Raw genomic sequence first — 13,052 nt, 5'->3', positions numbered from 1 at the left:
CCTGATACAGCCAAAATATAAAATAAATAAAAAATTTTAAAAATGATTTTAAGAGAGCTATTGGAAAAGACTACAGAGTATTTCTTAAATCAGTGGTCCCCAAAATTTTTGTCACCAGGGACCAGTTTCGTGGAAGACAATTTTTCCATGGATGGGGGTGGGGGTGGGGTGGATGGCCTGGGGATGACTCAAGCACATTACATTTGTTGTGCACTTTATTTCTATTATTATTACACTGTAATATATAATGAAACAATGATACAACTCACCATGATGCAGAATCAGTGGGAGCCCTGAGCTTGTTTTCCTGCAACTAGATGGTCCCATCTGGGGGTGACGGGAAACAGTGACACCCGAAGTGTGTTGTTTATGTCCAGTCTACTCCACAAGATGAAGCTTCATCGTCACTTGCCACTCACTGATAGAGTTTTGATATGAGTCTACAAGCAACTGATCTATTATGGTCTCTGTGCAATCAAACCCCTCTGCTAATGATAATCTGTATTTGCAGCTGCTCCCCAGCGCTAGCATCACTGCCTCAGCTCCACCTCAGATCATCAGGTATTAGATTCTCACGAGGAGCGCGCAACCTAAATCCCTCGCATGCACAGTTCACAGTAGGGTTCGAGCTCCTATGAGAATATAATGCCACCATTGATCTGACAGGAGGTGGAGCTCAGGCGGTAATGTGAGTGATGGGGAGCGGCTGTAAACACAGATGAAGCTTCGCTCACTGCTCACCTCCTGCTCTGCGGCCTGGCTCCTAACAGGCCACGGACTGGTATCGGTCCGTGGCCCAGGGGTTGGGGACCTGTGTCTTAGATAGTGTCTGCTTTGCAAAGGGCAAAATAGTAGGAAATAAGTTTTTTCCAGGAACCTCTATCTCAGTTTATCAGTTCTAACTTCATAGGAGATGTTTTTGGTCTTCAAATGACCAAATGATGTTGGGGGCAAAGGGGTGGAGGCCCTGATAAGTAGTGGGCAGGGCCAAGAATGCTAAACAGCCTTCAATGCCCTGCCCATCCTCAACTGCCAGCCTTATCGTGGTGGCTCTGGTTCATGCCCACCAAGGTCTGCATTCTAGCCAATGGGAAGGAGAATAGGGAGAAAACTTCCAAGTGTGGTTCTTGAACCACACTTGGAATCCACAAGGATTCCAAGGGGGAATCCTTGAGACCCTTTCGTGGGATCTCTGACATTACTATTTTTATAATACCTACATTATTTGCCCTTTCTGTTCTCATTCTCTTATGAGCATAAAGTAAAGTTTTCCAAAGGTTAAGTGACAGGTGATATTGCAACAGATTAAATGCAGAAGAAACCCTTGGTGGGCGTAGGGGTGAGGGTGCACCTGGGCTATAAGCAGACACTCTTCAGACACCAGCAGTCATGGCTTAGGTGCACTTTATTGGTTTTCTTTCAGAATCCTTCTAGAAAAGAGTAAAGTTAAAAACCAAGTCCCTGGCAAGAGGGTGAGAACCCTTCCTCTTTCCTGAGAGCCATCCCCCCTCCCCATGTTCCCCAGCTGTGTCACTGCTGCAGTTCATGGGAGTGGGGCACTTGCTACTTTCATCCCCCACCAAGCTCCAAAGGGAAAAGACCTACCACCTGGCAACCCCTGCCCCTCAGCCCCATCCCCCCACACGTTGATCCTGGTTACAGGAGGTAGTGGTAAGAACTGTTGGGGTCCAGGAGGAGTTCTGAACCCCAAAAGGCCATGGTCAGGGCGTAGTCCATGAAGAACACTTCCTCCTCTGGCTCGGTGCCCCCTAGGAACGCTGTTTTGCCCACCACCTGAGAGTAGAAAAAGAAATCAGTGAAAACCCCTCAGCTTCGACCCCAGTTGTACGTGGTACAGGGGAATCAAGGCTGACACATAAGATTAGGCAGGTTGTACATGGCACAAAGGTACCACATCTAAGCAGCCACCATTAATGTCATAGACATCATACATAGGTTTTACATTTATCACAGACACTTATTATAAACCATGGACAGCAGCCTCCCCGACCCCTTATCCCTGCTGTTACCACCTCACTCACAGAGGCCAACTGCATACTCCCGGGCCAGGGAAGATCAGAAGTCGGGGCCTTATCTGGGAGCTGGTGCAGGTAAATGCAGTCCGACTTGAAGGGGCAGCGGCCATTCCCCCGCATGAAGAACCGGCATCGAATCTGGCTATGAGAGGGCAGAAGGAAAAAAGACCATCACCTTCAAGCCCAGTTGCCCCAGGAACAAGGGGCGCTCAAGGCCGACATGTAATGTTGGGTAGGTTATACACAGCACAAAGGCACCGCATCTATCCTGGCACCTCTAGGGTCACATAGACAAGTGTAGATGTTATATTTATTACAATTATTTCCCAGCAGATGGCAGTAAAGTGTCTTAAGTGGTACCTTTCTCTTAATTCCCACAAAGTCTATTTGGGACAGCAGTGACCCTGGGAATCTCCTTTCCTTCTTTGAACTAAGTTTCAGTAATACCACCAAAGGAGGAGGGAGAGCAGATAACCCTACAATGTGTAACCAGGTTAGAACAATGCCCTCTTCTGAGGGGTGGTCTTATGATTTGGTAACTGCTAGCTAATGAAATTGATTAAGAAGTTTCCCACTTCTGAGATTCCAAATTTCATTCTGTGAAAGGTCAGATACAGGAAGGGTTTGCGGGCACCCTGTGATCTGCTTAAGTAGGAACAGCTTTTTCTTGCACAGAAAGATGGACTGGACGAGAGGGAGAAAAAGATAAAGCGCGTATTTATAGCCTTTTTCCTTTTTCCTGCATCATCACCTCTCTGCTTGACTCCAACGCAGTTGAGTCTTTCCCACTTCCTGCAGTCCCAGCGTGAATGGAAGATCCCGCTGACCACCAAGCTGGAAGCCTGGGAATCCCTCTAAAATGACTGTCCCTCTTCCTCTTCCTACCATTTGACCAAACCTAGCATCAGGAACCCCTCCATCCAGAGAGCATCCAAAACCACCCCACTCAACCTGACCAGATTCTCCATCAGCCTCCCTCACCCAGCTCTCACATGACAGTACCACTCCTGTGGCCGTCCATCTGGAAACATTAATCATCTTACAGTTTCCTTTCAACCTCATGGTCAATTGTCTACCCAGGTATGGCCCTTCTTCCTCTCAAGTCAATATCCTCCCCATGGTTCCTTCTAGTCCATGCTAGGAGTCAGAATGCCTGGGTTCAAGCCCACTTCCTTACTTAAGCCCCATAGACCTTGCCTCACTTTCTCCTTCTACAGCGTGATAACAGTAAGAGTCTCTACTTCCATGGTGGCTTGTGGGATCTTAGTTCCCCAACCAGGGATAGAACCTGGGGCCCCGTCAGTGAGCATGCCGAGTCCTAACCACTGGACTGACGAGAAATTCCTCTACTTGCCTGCTTTAAAAAAAAAATCAGAAATAAAAGCCAAGCAGGGCTTCCCATCATGCTAAGAGAACCAGAGTTTCCCTGCGTGGATCCTGAGCCAGGCTAGAAGAGAAACTAGGCCTTGACTGTCTCAGTCACTCACTATCATTCACTGGGCCTTCTGAAATAGTGGAAATAGTTCACACCTTCACCTGCCGTCTTGGTCACTCTGCACTTCCAGGATTTGGGGGATGCCATGCTGGGAACCACAGCTGAGAGGGTATGGATCAGGGACTGCTTCCCTTCTTTCCTAACCTGAGTCATGTTCCCCCTGCCAGGCTCACCTGGTCCGAGCCTTGAAGTTCCTGATGAGTTGTTCCTTCTTAGGTCCCTTGCTCACCCAGAATTTGCAGGGGATGATGTAGCTGGAAGGGACACGGCACTGGGGACAGGCCCTGCGAGGTGGGATGGGGTGGGAGGTGGGAGAGGAGTAGTCACAAGCCCATCGGCCTGTCTCTGAGCCCACCCCTCTGTGGGACCTTTCCCTCCCTCCCTGCTGGCCCCTCCATGACACTGACTTGATGACACCCAGCGGGAAGTCCCCTCGGCTCTTCCGCCAGGTACGCAGGCAGCCCAGGCAGTGGGGGTGGCTGCAGTTGGGCAGGATGCCAAAAATCCGCTTGGCCTCTGGCTTGTCCCACACCTTGTCCATGCAGATGCCACACACGATGTCCCGACTGTCCTGCACCCTCTGCAGCCATGGGCAGGGTCAGAGCACATCCTCCCTTCAGCCCCCACCCTGCCAACACACACACACACACACACACACACACTCTGCCACCCCAAATACAGCCCCAGGGAACACAGAGCCCTCCTCCAGCAGGTATGGGCATCCCAGAGGTCCAACATGGCATCCTCTTCCCCTCCCCTTCCACTACCTGTTGCACCTCAAGGTCCAGGCTCTGAAGTGGGGCCAGGAGCTCCTGGACAGGGTCTGACATAGGCCGAGACTTTGGGAAGTAGCTGTGGTCACCATCAGCAGCTGTTGGGGAAAACTGGATCCATTCATTCATTTACTCATTCATGTGGTATCGCCTAAGCGTCTGCTGCATGTAAGGCCTTAAGGGTGTGTAAAGTTCTGTCCACCAGTAGCTCAGAGTCTAGTCAGGATTGTGTCTCTAACACAACTGTTTAGACCTGTGCTATTCAATACGATAGCCACCTGCCACATGTGGCTATCAAGCACCTGGAATGGAGCTAGTCTGAATTCAGATGTGTCATAAGTGTGAAATACACATGGGATTTTGAAGCTGAATACCAAAAAGTCTCTAAAATATTTCATTATTAACTTTTTATATTAATTAGATATTGAAACAATATTCGATATGTAATTTTTGATATATTGGGTTAAATATTAAAATTAATTTCACCTGTTTCTTTTTCCTTTTTTTAAAATGAGGCTGCTAGAAAATTTTTAATTACATGCGTGAATTGTAAAATGGTGCAACCACTTTGGAAAACAGTTTGGTGGTTCCCTCAAAATATTAAACATAGGGTTAACATATGATCCAGTAATTCCACTCCTAGGTATATACCCAAAGAAATGAAAATATACATCCGCACAAAAATTTGTACATAAGTGCTCATAGCAACATTATTCATAATAGCCAAAAAGCAAAAGCAACCCAAGTATCCATCAACTGGTGAATGAATAAAACAAAATGTGGTATATATCCATACACTGGGATATTATTTGGCCATAAAAGGAAATGAAGTACTTCTATATGCTACAACATGAATAAACCTAGAAAATATTATACTAAATAAAAGAAGCCAGACACAAAAAGGCCATATATTGTATGATTCCATTTATATGAAATGTCCAGAATAGGCAAATCCATAGAGACAGAAAATAGATTAGTGGTTACCAATGGCTGGGAAGGGTTGTAGATGGAGAGTGATTGCTAATGGGCTTCTTTTTGGGGTAATGAAAATCTTCTAGAATTAAATAGTGCTACTAATAGGAACCTACTGTATAGCACAGGGAACTCTACTCAGTACTCTGTAACTATCTATATGGGAAAAGAATCTAAAAGAGCGTGGATATATGTATATGTATAACTGATTCACTTTGCTGTACAACAGAAACTAACACAACATTGCAAACCAACTATACTCCAATAAAAATTAATTTTAAAAAACAGTGCTAATGTTTGTACAACTCTGAATATACTGTATTACATTGAATCGTACACTTTAAATTGGTGAATATTTTGGTTTGTGAATTATATCTCAATAAAGCTTATACAAAAAATTCCATATGTTATATGGAATCTAAAAAAAAAATGGTTCTTAAGAACCTAGGGGCAGGACAGGAATGAAGATGCAGACATAGATAATGGACTTGAGGACACAGGGAGGGGGAAGGGTAAGCTGGGACAAAGTGAGAGAGTGGCATGGACATATATACACTACCAAATGTAAAACAGATAGCTAGTGGGAAGCAGCCACATAGCACAGGGAGATCAGCTCGGTGCTTTGTGTCCGACTACAGGGGTGGGATAGGGAGGGTGGGAGGGAGATGCAAGAGGGAGGAGGTATGGGGATATATGTTTATATATAGCTGATTCACTTTGTTATACAGCAGAAACTAACACACCATTGTAAAGCAATTATACTCCAATAAAGATGTTAAGAAAAAAATTCCATATGTAACATATTTCTGTTGGACAGCACTGAATTAGAGCAAAAATTTTAAAAATAACTACTAACATTTAGTGTTTACTCTGTGCCAGGTACTGTGCTATGCACATCACATATACGAACTCATCAAGACCCTGTGAGTAGGTGCTATTATCAGTGCCCTTTAGCAGATGAGGCAGTTGAGACTCAGAGAGGTTAAGTGACTTGTTCAAGGTCACACAGTTCCTAAGTGGTGGAGCCAGCATTTGAAACTAGGTGGTTTGACTCCACAGGCACCATGGTATTCTGCTTCTAGAACACAGAGAGCAACAGAGCCAGAGGAAATTTTCCCTCTGGCTGGGAATCTTGAGGAGGGAGTGGGTGGAAGGAAATATAAACCTTGCTCAGAGACAGAGCAGGAACCCTGGTCTCAGATCTCACTTGTGCCCACCTGCAGTACCCCTGATGACTCACATGCTAGGGACAGGGACTTCCAGGAGCTGCCACCAATGTCCTCAGCCTTGCTGAACAACTCCTCCAGGCCAGGCTCCATGCCCTGGTAGGTCCCGGCCCAACCCCATCCGACAGTCACAGAGGGCAGGTAGGAGGGCTCGGAGCCCCTGCGGGTCAGTCCCTGCGGGGGGCCTGAGAGGGTGATGTGTGGCTCCGAATGGCGGCGGCCCCACTCAAGGTGGTGGAGAGGCTGCAGGTGCCGGTAGCTGTCGTGAGGAAGAGAAGGGTAAGGAGAAAGGGATAGCTCCTCCAGGGCTCAGAGCTAGCTCAGCCTAGTACCTGGAGCTGAGGGCAGAGGGGCTCTGGGAAGATGCATGGTCCATGAAGAATGATTCCTCCCTCCCACGTCTCCCAGCCCGCTTCCCACTCGAGAAGAGGCGCTTACCTGCATCCATCTCCGTGGAAGCAGAAGCCTCGCTGGAAATATCTGCAGACCTGGGATGCCTTCCGGTCCTGAGCGAAGCAGCAGCTGGACCTGCAGTGACAGGCCCCTCGGTCAAAGTTCCTAAGAGATCATCTGAGTCATGTCATGCCCAGCCCCATTTTAGTTCCCGCCTTTGTGATCCTTCTAGAAAGAGGCTGTGTGACATGAGGACTCAGGCTCCAGGCTTGGTCCTGTGTTCAAATCCTGACTCCGCTTGATAACCCTGGGTGGTAATTCAATTTCCCTAAAGCTTGGTTTCCTCCCCCTTAAACATGAGGGTAACAATGCCTCCTGTTACCTCAGGGTTGTCGTGAAGGTTTTTTTAGATTTTGCACAATGCACATAGCAGGTGCTCAGTAAATCATAGTGATTCCTATTACTTTCTCCAAGCACAGTCTCGTGGGCTCTGGATTCAGAATTCTGGGTTCAGATTCTGGAACCAGGGCCTGCTCTATGGGCACAGACCTGTGTAGTCATGCAGGGGCCCCACGCTTGCTTCAATGTTTTGCCATTGCTGTCTTGAAATTATTAAATTTTTGAACAAGAGACCCTGATTTTCTTTTTATGCTGGGTCCCACAAATTATATAGCCAGTTCTGCCTGGTACCACTGCTTCTTGGTGGTATGAGCTTGGACAAACTTTCCATGCCTCAGTTTCTTCATTTGTAAGTTATCAGTACTTAATTTATGGGATGATGTAAAACGTAAATGAGATATTGTATGTAAAGTATAGTTATCCCTTGGTATCCGTGCGAGGTTGGTTCCAGAACCTCCATGGACACCAAAATCCATGGATGCTCAAGTCCCTTATATAAAATGGCATAGGGACTTCCCTGGTGGTCCAGTGGTTAAGACACCATGCTTCCACTGTAGGGGGCACAGGTTCAATCTCTGGTCGGAGAACTAAGATCCCGAATGCCACGTGGCCCAGCCAAGAAATTGAAAAAATAAAAATTAAAATTAAAAAAAAATAAAATGGCATAGTATTTGCATATAACCTATGCATATGCTCCTGTATACTTTAAATTATCTCTAGATCACTTATAACACTTAATACAATGTAAATACTATGTAAATATTTGCTGGTACACAGCAAATTCAAGTTTTGTTTTTTGGAACTTTCTGGGATTTTTTTCCCAAATATTTTCGATCTGCAGTTGGTTTAATCCACGGATACGGAACCCACAGATACACATGGCCAACTATACCTGGAACATAGCAAGCCCGCAATAAATATTAGCTGTTCTTATCACTCTGCTGTCATCATTATCATCATCATCGTCACCACTACTACAGGGACATTTGAGGGTCAGCCTGTGAGGTGGGAAGGGTGGGAGGAGGCCAAGTTGAGCCAGCATTTATTGAAAATCTACTATGTGTCCAGGCCTGAGCCAGGGCTCTGGGGACCTCTGCTCTTGTCGTGTGCTTCCTTGCCAGGTGTGGAAATAAGCCCACATGTGAAGCGGCCAGGGCAGCAGGGACCGGGGACAGAGGCCAGACTCTTGTCCCAAGAGAACACAGACTGCCAGCTGATGCTGGGGGTCTGCCATAGAGTGGCTCCCACCATTCTCCAGAGAATGTCCAAGAGAGGCCCTGGCAGAGAAGCAGGTGGAGGAAGGGCAGGATGGGTGACAGGCACCCAGTCTTGCTGGTGAAGGTACCAGATCGTCGGGCACATGGTCCTATTACAATGACTATTATTATATTATTACATAATATAATACTTATAATAACTGTAGTTGTTATCATGTTGTTATTTTTATGGAAGCTGTTGTGAGGGCCAGGAAGGTAATATAAGATCATTAAACGGTAACTTTTGATTTTAATTCAGACCACTATGTCATTTTTGGTTTAATTCAGAAGAAATTCAAAGAATTGATTGCCCCTGATATAACAAATAACCTTTCATCTCCATTTGCTTATTTATGTGAACAAGATTTCTCAGTGCTTCCATTCATAAATATTAAAAATAGAAATTGATGTTGATAACACAACATTGTAAATCAATTATACCCCAATAAAAAATTTTAAAAATAAAATTGAATGACAACCGCCCCCCCCAAAAAAGAAAGAAAATGATGTTGAATCCTGTCTTATTCTAGCAATAAGTAATGTTTATCCATGGATACATGAGCTTTTTTTGGTGGGGGGGAAGCAACAATCTCATCTAAATTTTGTAATGAAAATTTTGTTATTTAGTAATTAACTGTTAAAGTGTGTAGGGAGTTCCCTGGCAATCTAGTGTTTGGGACTCAGCACTTTCACTGCCAGGGCCTGGGTTCGATCCCTGGTGAGGGAAATAAGATCCTGCAAGCCTATGGCATGGCCAAAAAAAAAAAAAAAAAGTGTGTAATTTATTTCTTTTGATCAGTTGAGTACTACTAATAACTAAATCTAGGAAAAAGTCATATTTCTGTTTCACAAATATTTTTGTTGCAGGAACAGATAATATCGTGAAGACTTCTGAGAAGAAAAATATTTGTATTGGTAAAATTCTGTGGGAGAAGTAGAATAGGCATTCAAGGAGAAAAGGAGTTATGTAAAACTGTAAAGAGCCTGCTTTCATATACTTTTAAATGGATGACAGTATATGTTAAATCTCTCTGGTATTTAGATGCCACTGGATGCATGAAAAGAATAATGTACTTAATCAAATCCACCCTGCTCACCTGCCATTGCTGCTCAGCTGCCCACACAGCAAGTTCATTGGCAGGTCCCAAAGCAAGCAGCCCGAAATACCTTCGACTGAAATTCTGCACAGAGCTACAGCCAGCCCCAGCCCAGTACCCCATGGTGACTTTCAATCATTCTCACTGCCTGGCTTGGAAAAATTGAGAGACTCCTGCAGGAAGATTGAGGGCAAGTTCTTGTGGGCTGAGAGCTTTGAACACATCCCTCAAAATCTTGCCTGAAGTGCCAGTCTTGGAGAAGAAAGATTCAGAAACGGTAAAAAGCATTTGATTTCGTGATGTAACTACTCTAAAAACATCTTTTAAAACTCTCTTTTGGAATTAAAAAAGAATAATTGTATTATTTTAAAGTGGGACTATTTAGAATACATTAGAAATTTAACCTTTGCAACAATTTACGTTATGATGAATACCATTAGATAACTTGGAGTGTGGAGGGGACACATGTTTTTTCAAATTTCTTTTAGGTTTATAGAAGATGCCTGGCCTGGTATGTTTCTGCTCCCAATTATAACATGAGGAGTAGATAGGAAGAGGCTGCAGTGGGGGAGGGACCAGATCAGTGGTGACAGCCAAAGTTAGGGAGGATAGAAGGTGGATGGAGGTTGGGGTGAGGGGCGAGGTGGAAATGACAGTCACTGGAGAAAGGGTGGGTGACCTGAGAGGAGGAGCCTCTCACCCCCTAGGGGAGGAGCCAGTGGCCCTCAAAGGAAGGGCTTGAAAGCCTGCTGTCCCCAGTCCCCAAAGCTTTGCTTTCCCTAAAGACCACCAATGAAGCTGACCTCCAGGACTGCCTAAGAGGCCACCATACTAGCTCCTTCACAAGCTGAGAGATCCAGCAACAGAGCTCTCCCAGCATGTCCAGAGGTGCTCTTAGACCATCAGACAAGCCACAGCAACAGGAGCTAGGGGCTTTGTGATCAAATTGATTTGAGAAACTCCTCCATCTATATTTTTTTAGAGTCATGTTGTATATTGCTTACCGTACATGAACATATTAAATGCTCTGATAAGTCCTGCCCTCCACCCACACAGCCTTAACATACCAATAAAACACATTTTGTTTGGGGTACTGGCAAATTAGTTCATTTAATCCTCAAAACAAGCCTTAAAAGTCAGGAGTCATCTTTTGTTTTCAAAATCTGAGGCTCAGAGAGGTCAAGTAACTGGCCTGGGACTCAGAACAAGAGTTAGGACTATAACCCAGGTGTCCTCACTCAGCACAATACTTCTCTAGTTAACCAAGATTGACTTGTCAGGGGTAAGGGCTGCTGGATTTGGGGAATTTCTTAAGCCAAATTCTGAGGCCAAGGGTTGGGGACAGAACAGCCAGAAGTCACCAGTAATCCAGGCCTGGGGAGGCAGCAAAAGCAGCTGGGTGGCTGGGAGGCCAGAGAAGTGGACCCCTGAGCAGTGATCAGGGCTGGCCTGTTGGGTGAACACAGGGTGTGCAGAGGAGAAGAGCAGGGATGAGGATAGTGGGGCTGGGTACAGTGAGGGGGAGGTGGAACCTGCCAAATGAGCCCCCTGACCAAGATTCTTAAAACTTGAGGGCCAAACTTAGTCTAGCATGCCACCTTCCTTCTTGAGCTTTGGGCAGGACCAGAAACAACCGAAAATCTCCTTTAGTAAATGTCCATCTTCTTTTTTTTGCCTTCCTCTTGCTGCCAGATTGCCTTTCTTCCCAGCTTGGGAAAACCATTTCACACTGAGACCCTAAGGTCTACAATGATCCTTCCTTTACCCAATATTCAGTTCTCTCTGGGGAACTCATCTCTTCCATCTGTTGGCAAAATGAATCTGCGCTAAGTTATGAATGCCTGATGGAAGGCCTAGGGAGCTAGCATACCCCAAAGAATGACTCTCTAATGGTGTAATGTTCAACCTGAAGTGTTTCCATTCACACACACTTATGAACACCTGGCACCAGGCTACATACTGGGGCTACAAAGATGACCAGGGGACCAGATCCCACTGCAGGGAGCTGTATAGTATTTCTGGGCAGAGAAACATTTGTTGAGTGGAAGAGAAAAAAGGCAAGTGGGGAATCTCCACCCTAAATGGTCAGACCCTGAGCTAGCCGTGACTTACCCCCTCTCTGGCCTCAGTCTCCTCCTCTGAACTGTGAGGGGTGAGAGTCTCCAGACCCTTCCAGCGTTGGGGTGGGGGCTAGGAAGCCCCTTTTCCCACCTGATGCACCCCAAATTCTTAAAGACTGAGCTTTCAGTGGACAGACAGAACCCCAAAGAATTTTCTCCCACTTCCTCTGTGTTCTCCCAAAACCCAGGCCCCTACCTGTGTGGTCGCTGGGAGCGGGGCCTGCTCTCTCCACCTCGGCTGCTGCCATTCGGCTCCGCAGGGTCCATCCCAGCTGTGACCCCTAATGAGAATCAGGCAGGGCTGCTCTGGTGCTCCTTTATCCCTCTCTCTCCGGGCAGGGCCAAAGGGAGGAGGGGCTGCGCAGGCAGGCCCACCCCTCCCCATGGCCCCCGGCCTGCAGGAGGAGGGATGGACGGTGAAGCAGGATGGCTGGAAGGCTAGGAGGCTGGGGGCTCCAAATGCCCTGTCCAGGCTACAGGATGTGGGTGGGGTGGGGCATGAAGGCCTTAAGGGATCCCTAGATGACTACTGGAGGAAACTGGGGGGATGGTTTAAGGACTTTAAGGGCCTCAGCAAGGGCCACCATAAGAGGTGGCCAGGAGGGGGCTTGTCTGAGGCTCTGTCTAATGAGGAAGCTCCAGATTAGATGAGAGCAAATCAGCCAGTCAGAGCCTCTCCTGGGCAGTATAAATGGCTGTTGGATTTGTAGCTTGCACTGTGGAGAACAATTGGACTGGGCCCATTGACGATGGGGGGTGAGGAGAAGGGGAAGAGCCCTTCCAGCTCTGACTATTCCTAACACCCCCTCAATTCCTATCTTAATCCTCCAAAGCCCATGTACTCTCCACTAGACTGCAGTGACCCATGTGGGAGGTAAGCTGGGAAATTTAAAAAGACGAAATAAGAGGAATTCACTTAAAAGTTTAAGGAGAGATTTTTAAATTGAATTTAATCAACTTCCTATATTTATCAGTAAATTGAGACACTAGTTTGGGAAATGAATTGTCTTGGACATCTTTGTTATTTTCTTAACTTTTGCTGGATCAAAATTATTTTTTATTTATTTTTAAAATTTATTTATTTTATTTTTGGCTGTGTTGGGTCTTCGTTGCTGCACGCGGGCTTTCTCTAGTTGCGGCGAGCAGGGGCTACTCTTTGTTGCAGTGCGCGGGCTTCTCATTGAGGTGGCTTCTCTTGTTGCAGAGCTCGGGCTCTAGGTGTGTGGGCTTCAGTAGTTGTGGCACAGGGGCTCAGTACTTGTGGCTTGCGGGCTCTGGAGCACAG

This window comes from Hyperoodon ampullatus, assembly GCF_949752795.1.
Source record: "Hyperoodon ampullatus genome assembly, chromosome: 10".
Lineage (NCBI taxonomy): Eukaryota > Metazoa > Chordata > Mammalia > Artiodactyla > Ziphiidae > Hyperoodon > Hyperoodon ampullatus.
Note: the sequence above shows the minus strand (reverse complement) of the source record.